Below are 6,058 nucleotides of genomic sequence, written 5' to 3' on the forward strand. Positions count from 1 at the left end.
CATGAAGCATTCAAGTAAAAGAACGAAATGTGGAAGCAACTGGCAGGTTTTAGAGAAGATAAAGTCAGTCCAGTCAACATTGACATACGGGGCCCATACTGGTCGTAAACTGGGTCCCGTATGGGTATGCCCGCTGGGTATCCCGTATAGGTCCCAGTCAAATCCCCTACTTTAAAACCCATCGGGAACCCGCCGGCCTCGGTTTTCCTCTGAGGCCCATATGGATATGCCCGCCGGGTATCCCGAAAGAGTCCCACGAGGTTTACCCATTGCAAATCTTCAAAAACTACGTTTAAATGTTTAAAATTTACAGAAAAAGCAAATTTATATTTAACTTGATTGGTTTATTTCAAAAAAAATAATTAAAATTACAGTCGAAATTTAGCTAACTTTTAAATGATTCTCTATTCATGTATCGAATGCTTTCACGGTTATCTAGCGAATTGGAAGCTTTTCCATTGTTGTTTAAACGACTTTTTTGAGAACCTCTTTACACAATACCTCGTTTCAATATGACCTGTATAAAAATAAAGTTAACTGTTGGTCTTAAATTTTATAGGTAACAAATTATTTTTAATATGTTATAAAACTCTTACTATTTCTCCGAAAACTCTTCATATAAAAAATGTAATTTTCACCATCAAAGGTAGAAAAATATAATCTTTAATTTTATAATCGACATTTATTTAAACGTTTTAAAATGTACTTGTAATAAATAGGCACATGCTTGTGATTCATATAATAATTGATAACATTCCTTTAGTTACTGATAAATAAATTATATAAAACTATTATATAAATATAATTTTATATTTAGATCGAATATAATTTGATATATACTGTTCATAACTTTATATATAAATACATATTGTATATAACTTTATGTATATATATATATATATATATATATATATATATATATATATATATATATATATATATATATATATATATATATATATATATATATATATCTTATACTGCTGATTTAGGCGAGCAATGTGACGTCACACTGAAATAGCCTACTGCCGCGGGCTAATAATTTTTAAATCTAATTTTTAAAATAGAGCGAAACATTTTTCATTTCACACTAAGGTTTCATCACAACTCATCAGAAACCTTATATAACAGTGCCGTGGCTCCAAGCAACCCCCTCCTTCAAAAGAGCCCTAAAATTCTCAAAATTTTTTCCAATAGATAATACCAAATTAAAAAAAAAATCTTACATTTGTAAAAGGGCCACAAAACTTGTAAAAGGGCCCCAAAACTTGCAAATGAGCCTCCTAGGCACAGCTCTGCTTATATATATATATATCATATATACCATATATATATACATATATATATATATATACATATATATATATATATATACATATATATATATACATATATATATACATATATACATATATATATATATATATATATATATATATATATATATATATATATATATATATATATATATATATATATATATATATATATATATATATATACACACACATATATATATATATAATTGCACAACACTGGCAATTCTCAATGGGATTGAGATCTGGAGAACAAGCTGGCCAAGGCATAACCGTAATGTTTTTCCGATCAAGTCACTCTATAACCGCGATTGTAGTGTGAGCTGTAGCACCATCGTGCTGAAAAATCCATTGTTGTCGTCTTCCGTAAAAAGCTTTGGCTGTTGGCAAAAGTTTACTTTTGAGGGTGTCTTTGTAGTTATACTGGTTAATTCTGCCATTATAGATGTTGTATGACCATGTTCCTTTATGGGAGAAGCATCCCCAAATTCCAACTGATCCTCCTCTGCCTGTATCCTTGGTACACAAAAACTCTTTAAACTTTACACCAGCCAGCCTCTTAATGATTAATTTTGACTTGCAATTTATCACCTCAAAAATGGATTCGTTGCTGAAAATAACTTTGGCCCAGTCTTCTACAGACCAGTGAAGTCTTTCTCTACGCCATTTTAATCTTTTTAGGCGATCTGAGACACACAACAGTGGTTTTCGAGCATTGACATGGCAATCTAAGCCTTTCTTATTTAGGCATCTTCGTACAATCCATCTACTAACACTAACGTTACCAGGCGTATTTGTCAAGCCTTCAGCAAGTTCACAGAAAGAAATTTTAAGGTCTTGTCTAACCTTTCGATAGAGATAACTTTGGTTTCTTGAAGTTAGCTTTATAGGCCTACCAAGTTTTGGTAAATCTTTGACATCATTATGTAGCTCAAGGATTTTCAATGTTGTTTGTAAACATTTAAGCGAAACATTGCAGATTTAAGCTATTTCTTGTTGGCTTTTTGTTTTATTTTTTAGCAGACCTACAATTTGCTATTGTACCTTGTCTGAAACAGCTTTTCTGCCCATTTTTGTTTTTTTACTTTACCAAATAATTACCAATGTGAATAACTCAAGATATAAAAATGATAATTAGATTTTATTTTTGCAAGAACATTTATATAGTTGGAAACAAATCAACCACCAAATTTTAGATAGCTCGGATAACGTTTTGTTAATAATAAAATTTTGTTGAGCTATTTCAACCTAAGTTGTTAAACTTTAGTTGACCCTATATTTTAACTACATTAGAAATACAGTTATGTTCTAATTAAATTAATAATTACTCAAGACTGGTTGACCTAAAGAGTTCCAATTATGTACCATTTGATAGAGAATCAATTAATTAAGACATTTAATACGCTTTTAATCGTATTAATTAGTTGGTTTCAAAGATTATTGTGAGAAAAAAAAAATTTCACACAAATAAAGTAGTGACTATATTTATGCAATCCGATGAGTGTATATACATACATACATACATACATACATACATATATATATATATATATATATATATATATATATATATATACATATATATATATACATATATATATATATATATATATATATATATATATATATATATGGTATATATAAATGCGGTAGTGGTGTAGTGGTAAAGCGCTCGCTTCATAAGCGAGAGGTTCCGAGTTCGATCCCCACCACGTCCCTGGTAGTACCGCGCTCAACTTGTTTCTCCGCGCAGCGGCCTTGTTCGTCAAGGTTCGTGTTTCGGAGTTATAGAGTTGAGAGAGGGTTATAACCACTATTAAGTAACCTCCTCGTCTGTAGTGGCCTTCTCGGCCTTGAGGAGGTGAATAACAAAAAAACAAAAAAAAACAACAAAAAAACAAAAAATATATATATATATTATAATATATATATAGTTCTATAGATTGTTGCATTTGGGAGTACGGAAGGAAAAAAATGATTCTTACGCCAACAAATACGTCACTTTTAATTACTTTTGACTTTCGTCTAACATTTGGGTGTTGTCAGAAAGTTAAAACCATTAATTTAATTACAAATTAATTGTTTTTTTAAAAAAGAACGGAAAAACGAAAATTTAATTGACCAGAATGTTTTTAATAATATAAACAATGTTTTTATTTTTATTTTTTTTAATAAAATGTTTTTATTTTTATTTTTTTTACTGTAAATCATGCACGGAGTGCTGCTACATTGACTAGCTTATAGTCTGCCTCGCAACAAAGTGCTGCTACATCAACTGACAAATAGCCTGACTCGCAACAGAGTTTTGCTACATCGACTATCTTACAGCCTGTCTCGCAAGGGACTGCTGCTACATCGACTGAGGGTTTTGTTGGGGCAGGCAGTCTATCAAGTAACAAAAAAAATTCTGGTCTTGCATTTTAATTTTTACTTTTTGTCAACAAAACTTTCTGACAACCAGTTAGGAGTTGGGCATTTGATTTTTCCGTCCGTTTCCATTTGTTACGTTAAAAAATTTTAATGGACGATATTAATGGAAAATTTCTGTTAAAATTTTTTAACAGACCGATATTTTTTCATGAATTTCCATTGATTCTGTTAATTTTATTAGTTTTATAAAAAAAAAAAAAATTTAAGTTGGTTAAAAAAAAGTTTCATTTAATTGATGTTTGGTTGAATGAACGACAAGGTGCAAAAAAAATTTACAGTTCGATTATCGAACTACAGGTTTTGAAATTTTTAGCAAAAATTTTACATAACAGAAAATTGTATAAAATTTTTTTCAAAAGAAAATTGTATAAATATATTAATAAAAATTTATAAAATTATTATTTTACAGCTTTAATGGAAAATATAAAACATTTTTGTACATTTGTTAAACTTATAACTTGAGTTTAAATATATAATTAAAAATTTAATTAAAAAAAAAAAAAAAAAAGTTTTTAACTAATAAATTTCAGTTCGTTGACTTTATTAAATTTATTTCATTTTCCAAATGTTATTTTTTTATTATAATAAATAAAGATATTATTGTAAAAGTTTAATGACATTTTTTTATATATTAGTTTCTTTATTGTATGTAAAATGCCAAAAACATGTTCTGTTGTTTTGAAAAAGAAGCAACTAATAAAGATAGAGAAGTAGTTGCCAACGCAATTTGCAAAAAAATGTCGAAAAGTTTTCAAACTTGCTAAGGGTTTAACATCTAGTATGAGATACCACTTGAAAATAACTCATTCATCTTTGTATAAATTATTAGTTGAAAAAGAATTAAAAAATTCAGTTGATCAAAATGATGGCGAGGAAAATAACTCTACAGAGACACAAGGTAACTTATAATAAGAACTTTTTCACTGGTTTTATTTTAACTAAACAGTTTAATTGAAAAGTTATTTTTTAATTTCAGATGAGTATATCGAAAGATCGATACAAGGTCCAGCAGCAGCAAAAAAAAAAAAAAAGAAGAGTTATGGAAGATTCAGCTCACTCTAGTTGTTCAAAAAATATTGGCAAACAAAACAATACAATAGTATTTAAGTCACAAAACAATATAGTTTCTCTACATACAAAATATAAAAGTCAAGAACAAAAACAGCTGGTTATTGATTTTAATATCACAAAGTTTTTGGTTTTTGGTGAATCTCTACCCTTAAGTATAGTTGAATCTCAAGGTTTTAAAGATTTTGTTCATAGTTTTGATCCTTATGCTAATATAAAAAGTAGGACAACATTTTCTAAGTACAAGTTACCTATGATGTATCGAAATATGAAGGCAATATTAGATAAAAAGTTGACAATTAAACTAAAAAATGTAGATGGGGTAGGATTTACCACTGAGTCCTGAACCTCTAGAGCAGTAGATTCATTTATTACTTTACCTCTGCATTACATTGCTGATGATTACACTTTGAGAAAGTTTGTTATTAGCTGTGAAGAGTTTTCAGAACACCATACTGCTCAACATATTGTTTACTTTGTGCCTAAATTTCTATTCATAATATTCAATTAATTGTATAATAACATGATATTTGCTTCTTTTATAGTGCCTTATGTTAAAGTAATTGCTCCCGTTAAAATGCGATGGAACAGCCACAGCATGATGGTGGAATCGATATTGAAATTAAGACCAGCTCTAGAGTCTATTAAAGACTCAGAAGTTGTCTCAGAGTTACAAAAAATAATTCCTGATGCTAGACACTTTGTTATATTGAATCAACTTTTACCAATCTTCACAGAATTTAAAAAAATAAGTGATATGCTTTCAGCTGATAACGCTCTGACGATTCAAAATGTTATAGCAGCATTTTATAACATTATCGTGCACCTTACAAATAAAAAAAAATGAAAATGTTACTTTATTACCGAGCATAAAAGCTTTTATTGAATCCTTGCTTACTGAAATTGAAAATAAAGTGCCAAAATGCGGTTCAGAGGATTTTAGTAACAGAGTTGCACATTTTCTACACCCATATTATCTAGGAGCTGTTTTAGAAAAATTTGAAGTTTAACTATAAATTTAATTATAAAAACTTAAAAAGTATCACAACATTGTGCTATTTTTTTAGTGTTTTGAATCAACCATAAGGCAAATAGTGGCCATCTACAATCCCAACCCTGGAAAAGTTATTTCTGTAGCAAGCACAGAAGATTTTCAGTTCATGGAGCCAATTGACTTTTGTGTTGCTAGTATGTCACATGTCGAAGATATTGCAAAGGTGATATGTCTTAAATTGAAGAGGAAA

At 29.1% G+C, this 6,058-nt stretch overlaps 1 long non-coding RNA gene across 1 annotated transcript in view; it reads right to left on the bottom strand.

Annotated features, from left to right (window-relative positions):
* Positions 1 to 343: 343 nt before the first annotated feature.
* LOC136079955 (uncharacterized) overlaps positions 344 to 6,058 on the bottom strand; it is a 13,339-nt gene continuing 7,624 nt past the window's right edge. The window contains exon 3 of the long non-coding RNA XR_010638340.1: positions 344 to 517. This is a non-coding gene — a long non-coding RNA (uncharacterized LOC136079955). The remainder of the gene's footprint in view (positions 518 to 6,058) is intronic.

This window comes from Hydra vulgaris, chromosome 05 (assembly GCF_038396675.1).
Source record: "Hydra vulgaris chromosome 05, alternate assembly HydraT2T_AEP".
NCBI lineage: Eukaryota > Metazoa > Cnidaria > Hydrozoa > Anthoathecata > Hydridae > Hydra > Hydra vulgaris.